Source organism: Sapajus apella, unplaced genomic scaffold (assembly GCF_009761245.1).
Source record: "Sapajus apella isolate SASKATOON/1434 unplaced genomic scaffold, GSC_monkey_1.0 scaffold11, whole genome shotgun sequence".
NCBI lineage: Eukaryota > Metazoa > Chordata > Mammalia > Primates > Cebidae > Sapajus > Sapajus apella.
In genome coordinates, this window is record NW_022436951.1 from 35,873,348 (window position 1) to 35,883,285 (window position 9,938).

The window sequence follows — 9,938 nt, forward strand, 5'->3', positions numbered from 1 at the left end:
GGTTGTTGCTCTGTTGCCCAGGCTGGAGTGCAGTGGCATGATCTTGACTCACTGCAACCTCCGCCTCCCAAGTTCAAGTGATTCTCCTGCCTCAGCCTTCCCAGTAACTAAGATTACGGGCACATGCCACAGCACCTAGCTAATTTTTGTATTTTTAGTAGACATGGGGTTTCACCATGAGCCTGATCTCAAACTCCTGACCTCAAGCGATCCGCCTGCATTGGCCTCCCAAAGTGCTGGGATTACAGGCATGAGCTACGTTGCCCAGCCCTGTTACACAAATATTGACATCTATTCAGAATGTTCTGTTCCTAGGATTTGTTTTTGTTTAATCATAGATCTGGCAGATCATTTCTTATCAGTACATAAGGAGCTTCTTTCGTTCCAGAGTGGCAGAGGGTCCCTTGTTTATCCAGATCCCTGTGCACATTGCTGCAGTTTTTGTTTTGATTCTTTGTGCATCTCGAACCTGTGAAGGATTCTGCCAGGATTGTCACCTCTGGAGGTGTCACAGCCAGCACAGCCATGACCAGGGATGAACTTGGTCGTTCAATTTTTCACTCTTCAAAGTGGTACAAGTTTAAGGAGTAGTGGCATTCAGCCAAGAGGCTGCTACAGGGATATGGGTACTTTTAGATTTGCCGGGTCTTCTTGGAAGATCGGCTTTCCATGTGCTTCTGATTTGTTTCCAGGGAGGTGGTGGTGTTCGTGTTTGATGAAGCTGCTGACACCACCATGCTGACGTCCTGCGAAGTGAAAGTCTGAGTTCAGAGAAGGTGGCTGCTCAGGGCTTCGTCCGCAGTAGTGGCAAAAAGCCAGTGACTCAGATGGATGATGACCTTCACTTACAGCAGCTGGTCAACGACCAAGTTCCTCCCTGGTCATGGCTGTGCTGGCTGTGACACCTCCAGAGGTGACAATCCTGGCAGAATCCTGCACTGGTGCGAGATGCACAAAGAATCAAAACAGAAACTGCAGCGATGTCCTTAAATGTCACCCGAAAGTCCAAGACCAGGTTTTTTGCCTGGTGTCTTTCACTGGCTGAAATTAATTCTTAGGACAACATCTGCTCCTTATAAACTCAAGCAAGAGGTTAGCATCACTCCTTTTCTGCATCATGCTTACATTGACTTATTTGTTTTGTTTGCTATCTGCCTCCTTCCCTTTTGAAAGCAAGCTCCATGAAGACGGGGAAGTTTGTCTCCATTCCCAGTGTTGCCCTCAGTAAGTGTTTATTGAATGAATGTTGGCGAACAATTCTCCAGCATCTGGTGTCCTGTGTGATCCCAGACTTCCAGGGGGAGCCTTGGTTACTTGTCCCTGCCACAGGAGGCTTCTCTGCTGTGCTGATTTTTTTTCTTTTTCTTTTTTTTCTTTTCCAAGACAGAGTCCTGCTCTGTCGCCAGGCTGGAGTGCAGTGGCGAGATTTCAGTTCACTGCAACCTCTGACTTCCTGGTTCAAACCGTTCTCCTGCCTCAGCCTCCAAAGTAACTAGGATTACAGGCTCCCACCACCACACCTGATTAATTTCTGTATTTTTAGTAGAGACGGGGTTTCACAATGTTGGCCAGGATGGTCTGGATCTCCTGACCTCATGATTTGCCCACCTCAGCCTCCCAAAGTGGGGATTGCAGTTTGGAAGGAAGGAGGTGGGACCAGTGCTCTGGCCATCCACGTGTGAGGTGTGTGGGGTCTTTGATTTGCCTCCCTCCCCTCACTTGTCACAGGACTCCAGGAAGGGCTCTTGGCTGACCCCGTCGGTCAAGGACACCTGCGTAACCAGAGTAGCGGACTCTGATCCAGGCAATGCTTGCTCACCGTCTTCTACCTGAGCCGCAGGTCCCCTCTTGGAGCCCCCTTTTTTTCTTAGCCAACATTTGTCAAGGGCTCAGTGTCTCAGTTCAACATGGAAACACGCTCCCTGGTGGTATCATGGCCTGGCTCGTCTTCCATGAAGAAGCTGAGGGGCAAGCAGAGGGGTCGGCTCGAGGAGGAGCTGGGGTTTCTCTCCTGCCTCACAAGGACAGCATCTGGAGCTGGAGGTGGGCCTGGCCCCCACTCTCCTTGGACGGCACTGTGGCTTTCCCAATGGCGTGCAGGCATATCCTTTACTTTTATGTTCACACGAGATCTGTGAGGTGCCTCGGGGAAGGAGTTTTCATCTGACCCAAGAAAAAATCAGGGTCACTTAAAGATCTGCATTTAGGGGCAGCCCAGTGGGAAACCAGGTTTCCTGATTTGGAGCCCGAATTTTTCTACCAAAACGTGGTGAAGCAATTTTTAGAGGAAAGTTGATGGAGAAGAGGCGATTAGGACATTCCCAGCAAGCTCAGACTCCTTGCTGTAGCCACAAAGCCCCCACCGCGACCCCAGCGCCAGTGATGGCCCCACCCACGGGCTGGCCCCGCCCCCTCCCTGGTGCCACGCCCCCAGCCGGCCACGCGAAGGGGCCTTCTGATTCCGAACCAGCGACTTTGTACATGCTGTTCCTGTGCGTGGAAGGATCTCATGCCCTCACTCCACCCCTCGCATCCCCAAAATCACTTTGCCGAACTTCCAGTCGCTCAGGCTTCAGTTTAAGTTTCGCTTCCTCCAGGGGCCATTGCTGAACCCGTCCACACTGGGCTCCTCTGGTTCCTTCCATCTGGTAACTTGTGGGTTTCATTCATGGGACTCACTGCAACTCGCAGTCCAAAGCCCCCGTGCGTGATGACCTTCTGAGGCGTCTCCCGGCACTGGCGCACCAGCTCCATAGGCACGTTCTGTCCACGGAGCCTTCCAGGTGCCTTGTGTCCGGCGAGGTCAGCACGAGGTGTTCAGGAAATACTTACTACATAGTAAAGGATGGGGCCCTTGGAGGCTCCTGCATGGATGCGATGAAGGCTGTGCTTGCCTGTGTGGCCTGGAGGTCAGCCGCCGGGCCTGGCTGGGCAACCACACGGCAGCCGGGATGGGAGCCTGACCAGGCTGGTTGAGGTGCTGGCTGGTGGCAAGGAAGTAGGAGCCTCTGCTGTGCGCCAGGCACTCTGGGGTGCAATGGTGAATCCACCTTACCCGGTGAACGCAAAGTCTCTAAAAGGACGGCGTTAGATGGCGCTCAGTGCTCTGAGGGACAGAGCCTTGTCCTAAGAGAGCCACAGCCCCTAAGGGAGCTAAGCTGAGGCCCTGCCTGAGGAGGAAGGGTAGAGAGTAGAGGAGCAAGGCTGAGCGAAAGGGAGCTGGGAGAGAAGATACGCGTGTGTCTGAGGGTTGGGTCTAGTCTGAGGGAGAGGGAGGGCTGGGTAGCAAGCAGGGGGTGGAGCACCCACTAAGCGCAGCCCTTGCCCCACTCTGCTGAGTCTACACTAGGACGTTCATCTGCCCTAACACTGCACACCTGCGAATGTCTTAGAGGCACTTTTCATGCTGTTGACAGGTGAGGAAACTGATGCTCATGATGGGCCCCGTGCAGCGCGCCACCTCAGCTGGCCCAGTGGCAGAGCTGGAGTGCACTGCCTGTGAATGACTCCAAAGTCACCACACGCTGATCTAGGATGTGATGTTCTGTCTCCACCACTCAAGGCAAGCTTTGGCCAAACAACCTTCTTTAGAGTGAAGTTTCTGGATTTCCTAGGAGTTGCAAAAAGTGACCTCCTTGGCACTCTCTGAAATCATTCCTTTTTACATTCTGCTTAAAATCCACATTTTTAAGAAATTCCACATTGAACTGGCTTAATTGCATGCCCTTTCAGGACAAGAGAAGTGGGCGTCAAGTGGTTGCTTTCCCTGTGAATTTCAGGGTTGGATAACTTTTCTCACAAGCCCTTCGGGGACTGGCCAGTGCTCAGGAACAGTGTCCAGTGTGTGCTGGGACAGCAGGAGAAGGTGGCCACCTCTCAGGAAAGGAGGGAGAAAATGACTCACTTGGAAGCTGGCTTGGGGTGGGCCTGCCCTTTTCATTGCCTGCTACTCCATCATTTCGGTCTCCTGGGGCTGCCATCACAAAGCAGCAAAAATTAGAAACTTAAAGAACCAAGACAGATTGTCTCTCTGTTCTGGAGGTGGGACGTCCAAAGTCAAGGTGTGGACAGTGCAGGGAGGAGTGGTTCCAGGCCTCTCTTCTTGTCTCGTCCATGGCCATGTTCATGGTCACATGGTGTTCTCCTTGTGTCTGTGTGTTTCTGTGTGTGTGTGTGTGTGTGTGTGTGTGTGTGTGTCTGTTGCCACATTTCCCTTTTTTTAAAAAAAATAAGGACATGGGTCACATGGGCTGATGCCTCACCCTAATGACTCGATTTAACTTGGTAAAGCCCCTCCCTCCACATGAGTTTCCATCCTGAGATGCTCGGGGTTAGGACTTTAGCACATGCATTTAAAGAGGGCCACAGTACAGCCCATTGCACGTGTCCTGGGGCCAGGTGCAGGGAGCACACAGCATTAGATGGAAGATGGACACGGCCATGCTGAGCAGCTGGGCAGGGTGAGGTGGAGGACGGCCCGCAGGCCAGGCTGATGGGCTCTGGACCAGCACAACTGCACGGGCTAAAGAGGGTTTGTGATGCTGACAGTTGTGATGCTTTGCTCACAGGAGGCTGGGTGCCAGCTTTGGGGGGAAAAGACAATATTAGGAGCTCAGCACCTCAAGAAGGAATTGAACCAGGGATTTTTTTTTTTTTTTTTTTTCATCATCCCAAAGCAGAAATTGCTGATCATGAGGGCCGGGCACTGCACTACTTTGTCTCTTGACCTTTCAGGTCCTCACAACAACCTGGAAACAGAGACACTCAGTGTTGCCACACCCTCGGCCTTCGCATCGCCAAGGCTGGGCAGAGTGGTTTGGATTAAAGATTTGATAATAAGGAAAAAATTAAAGTCCAGCTTATCTTCTCCTCTTCCCTTTTGAGGGAGAACTCGGAGAGGATTGGGCCTGGAGAGGGGAAGCTGAGCATGTTCTTGGGTACCAGCCACAGCCCTCCAAGGCTCACCAACCAAGGGGAACCATGGGGAACCAGCTTCATGGAAAAACACCCCCCCCATTCCTTTTCTCCCTCCTTCCTTCCCTCTGTCCTCCCCTCCTGTCTGCCAAGCCCTCCCCTGCAGCACACACAGTCTGGATGCTGGCAACATCCTTAAATACAGGCCTTGCCCTGGAGTGGCTCCCCGGGGAATCAAAGTAATTCTCAAATCAATATATTATGTATCATGTGCATACTGCACCACAGATGACATATGTGATGTACATGTATATGTGTAAGGCAACATCCAATGATACCATGGAAAGGCAAGTCCCTCACTCCCTGCTGACATTCTTAGCTGCGATGTGACCCCAGGAGTGGGGACTGTGCAGTGGGGTCTAATTCCTCAGAGGAGAGACTCCCTTGTGCTTTTATTAGGGGGCACAGTTTAAAAGCATACGTATTTAGTGTTATGAATATAAATTCTACGTTTGGAAGAGGAAACTAAAAACTTAGAAAAAATAACATAAATTGCAGAAAATTAAACTCAGATTTTTTGTCTGTGGAGCTACATAGAAGACTCACCTTCTGGGGTGACGGCACCCCCCTTGCCCTCATTTACCCCCATCCGGAGCCTATAGGAGAGGTCAGCTTGGGGAGAGAGATGTTCAGCTTGGTCCAAAGCAGTTTCAGGGAGTCTCGGAACCCAGGGCTGCAGACGCAGGAGGCGGGGATGGCGCCCACACCCGCGCCCCGCAGGCCTGTGGCTCTCACCAGGGGATCCCTCCCTCTCCTCTGCCACCTGGAATGGACAGAGCACCTGGCGCGCATATAGGGGGCAAACGCCGCAAGTTTCTGTGACGTGAGTTCTTTGCGGGCTTTCCACGGACACGCGCACGCGCCCTGCGCCCCCCACGGCGCGCACTTGCGGCTGGAGCTGGCGCCCCTCAAAGCCCCCTGCCCCGGAGCCCGCAGCGCGCCGCTGGAGGAGCTGCAGAAAGGGACCCATGCCGCAAAGGCGCGGGTGCCCAGGACCTCGCGGGGTCCCGGGGCGGGAGCTGACGAGCCCGGGCTGGGCAGCCCCATCTCTACCGCGCGCCCCGCGCGCCCCGCGCGCCCCGCGCGCCCCGCGCGCCCCGCGCGCCCCGCCTCCCGCGGCTCCTCCGCCCAGCGGCCAGCAGGGGGCGCGGCCGGGCTCCGAGTCCGGGCACTGGGCGGCGCCGCGGCTGCCGAAGGCCGGAGGAGGGTGCGCAGCGAGACTGCGGCCAGCCCCACGCCCGGCAAGCCGGGGCCACGTATGGAGGCAGCCTGGGCGCCGGGGAATCCGGCGGGCGGGGAGGACCCTGCGCGGCCCGTGAGGCGCTCCGGCCTAGTCCAGGCCACACAGCTGTGCAGGGCGGGGACGGGCCACACGCCACGTGCGCCTTAATACGCGGCGAATAAGAGACCAGAGGGCGCGGGGCGGACGACGTCCTCTGAACAAACCGTCCGGCCCCACGCGCCGTTCGCCCCTCCTGACCCTGTCCCGTCGGTGGGAGCCAGGCCAGGGAATATCACGAAGGACTCTCCCCCACCCCACCCCCGGCGAGGACTCGGCTGACCTGCTCAGGGCGCCAGCCTCCCACAGACAGGTGGCTTCGCCCTCCCCTGGCCGGAGTTGGGGTGTGCGTCCACGCTCTGAGCGCTGGACTCCGGGAGGCACCCACCGTGTCAGCGGAAGGGCGCATCTATCCATTTGAGATCGGGTACCAAAGAGCTGCAGAGCACGGCTCCTCGATGTGGAGGCATTAGGAAGCGAATCGTCTCCTTGGGATGAGTGATGAAGGACTCCACTTTACAGAGGAAGAAAGAAAACCGTGCCAGCAAATCAGTCACCTTCCTACTCCAACCTAACTGATCAGTTAGGTTATTGATGAGGTTATTGATAGGCTGGACACCAGTGAGCTGAGAACGAGCAGTAATTAATTCCCAGTGTCCACAAAGAGCCTAACGGCGACCGTCTCTCCATGTCCCCTCCCTGCCCAGGGGCCACCAGACACCTGGGCACTGTTCACTGGGTTTTCCTGCAGGGCAGCGTGGGGGTGGGCACAGGATGACCCCTCTCCTTCCCGAGCCCTTAATTTCTCATTGTTATATGTGTCCTTCTACCAGGGAAAGCTGAACCCAGGATGAGCTTATTCAAAGTGTGTGTTTCTATTCCCCTCAAAAGGAATTGGCAGGAAACGTGTTTCTCTTTTTTACTCTCTGGAATTTTATCTGTATCTTGAAACTCCTGCCAAAACCCACAATCAAAAGCAATGCATTATGTAAAAATCAATTGAATTTCAACTAGAAATGGAATGTGAACATTATAAAGCAGAAGCTGCTCTTCAGCTCTTCTCCTGGGTTCCCAGAGAAACCAGGCAAGGAGATGACCTGTGGGCTGGGCAGAATCTGGGGGAGACCAAGGATGGGCTCCCTGGGGCCTGTGCTCCCTGGGACCAGTGGCCTGTGTGACCTCAGGAGACACCCCACGGTGTCTCAATTCTCTCACTGCTGAAACTGGCAGGTTCGACCTATGGATCGTCTGTATCCCTTCCAGCTCAGATCTGTCATTCCACGGGTAGGTGCTGAAAATGTAGAGGCCCCACTTGGCCACCTGCCAAGTTACCTGCTTGGGGAAGGTTTCATGATCATCACTTGCGTCCTGTCCTTGACTAAAGGTTCTTCTCGTGAGTTCCTCAGATCTCGTGAGCTACTCCAACTGTTGACATACAGATCAAAATGAAAAAGGACACCGATTCATTTCTATTTATTATTATTATTTTTTGGAAATAGGGCCTTGACCTGTGGCCCAGGCTGGAATGCAGTGGCACAATCATAGCTCACTCTAACCTCTAATTTCTGGCCTCAAGGAATCCCCACCTCAGCCTCAAAAAGCACTGGGATCACAGGCAGAGCCAGTGTGTCTGGCCCGGATTTGCCTCTGATTCACGACGTTTTGCCAGTTGTCTTGCAGATAGAATGCTTTAGCCTGTGTGTCTGTTGTGATCTGAAGATAATGATTGTAGCCTCTTTGGGACACCCTGGTACCTTCAGATGGAAAGGACAACTCGAATGTAAGGAGTGTCCTCCCCTCCCTGCTCCTCAACTTTCCCGTAGAAATATTCCGACCCCGGAACAGTCCTCACATTTGGCTTCCAGTAAACCTTTCTCAACTTATTTTTGCTTCAATAGCCTTAATTTTGGCTGAGCGTATTAAGCAGCTTAGCTGCCATGGAGTTAAATTTCTTACCGTATGTGTGTGAGAGAGGGGGAGGTGCAGGGATTTAAAGTCAGCAGACTTACAGTCTTGGAGTGGGAAAGGCTTTTAAAATTTTGACCCCCAAACCCAGATATATTAAAAAAAATCATAAATTCATCTGCACAAAAATCTTCTAAACAAAAAAAGGCCCATAAAATAGTCATGACAAAAAAAAGTATCCCAAATCAAAGTGCTTATATCTTCTTCAAAAAACAAAGAATGCCTCCAAGTCAAATGGAAAAAAGATCAACGAACAGAGAAAGAGGTAAAAATAGTTATCTCTCTATATACACTAATGGCCGATAAACATGTGGACACATGCCCTGTTTTATTAGAGGGTGCAAAGTTGAACAGTGAGCTTCCCTCCACAGCTGTATTGGCCGGGCACCCTCCTATATTTCGGATGAGGTTATGCATTGATTAAATCTACTGGCTAGCAATAATTATCAAACTAAAAATGCTCATACCTTTTGACTTAGGAATTGTACTTCCAGGAATTTATCCAACACATCTTTTCGTAGGTGTTCGAGGCAGACATGCAAAGTTAATCACACAGCCTCGAAAGAGTGAAGGATCCGAAACCACCTGCTAATAGGAAACTGATTGAATAAATTACCACGTATTCACAAAAGGGAATGATGTCATGCACTTGCTTAAAGAGTTGGGCAGCTCCGTATTTGCCGATGCGTGTTGCCAATATATCTTGGTGAATGCGGAAAAGCAAGGTGGTGCCGATGGGCAGAATCTCCGATGTCTGTCTGCTTTACATGGATCTCTCTGGAAAGAAACGCAGGGAGCCTGATCCAGGGCTCATCTCTCGGGAGGAGACTGAGCACCTCGTGAACTGCAGTTAGAGCAGAACACATTGTATACCTTTAACTTTTGTTTCACGTCCACATTTATCTTGTTAAAAATAATAGTGCACTTAAAAACAGTAAAGTTAACTCCTATGATGGAACATTTGTGTGGTCAGAATGAAGGTGTGGTGGCTTTTGCACTGGAATTGGAGTGGATCTCCTTCTCCAGGTCAGCCTCAGATGAAGGAGTGGCTTGTGGTAAGGAAACCCATCCTCAAACTCTGGCTGGGAACTGAGACTGCCCGTGCACAGCAGCGGAGGCTGCACGCGCCACCTCACCATCGAGGCCTGCTTGTGAGTCCCGTGGTTGGGGGGAGTTGCCTGCTCTGTGGAACTGGTTCCCATCCCTTTTAGAGGGACATCGAATGTACATGGTGAATTCATGTTCTGTGTGTCTACAATCCCATCTGGGCCTCACCAAGCTCACCAGAGGACCCAACCTCCTGGCCCCCTGGGCCTGGCTTGCAGCAGAGCTGCTGATGCAGTTTGCCTGTGTCCCCATCCAAATCTCATCTTGAATTGTAGTTGACACAATCCCCAAGAGTTGTGGGAGGGACCCGGTGGGAGATAATTGAATCATGGGTGTGGTTTCCCCCATACTGTTATCATGGTGGTGAATAAATCTCATGAGATCCGATGGTTTTATAAGGGGAAACCTCTTTTGCTTGATTCTCCTTCTCTTGTCTGCTGCCACGTGAGACGTGAGACACGCCTTTCCCCATCTGCCATGATTGCGAGGCCTCCCCAGCCACGTGGAACTGTGAGTCTATTAAACTCCTTTGTTTTGTAAATTGCCCAGTCTCAGCTACATCTTTATCAGAAGCATGAAAACAGACTAATACAGCTGCCTACATTTATCCACA

General features: G+C 52.3%; 1 long non-coding RNA gene across 1 annotated transcript; it reads left to right on the forward strand.

The window, feature by feature from the left end:
- The first annotated feature begins 580 nt into the window (after window positions 1-580).
- On the forward strand, window positions 581-4,012 carry LOC116552400. The gene is made up of 2 exons (XR_004269367.1): window positions 581-1,092; window positions 3,417-4,012. It is a non-coding gene; the product is annotated as an uncharacterized LOC116552400 (long non-coding RNA).
- The last annotated feature ends 5,926 nt before the right edge of the window (window positions 4,013-9,938 follow it).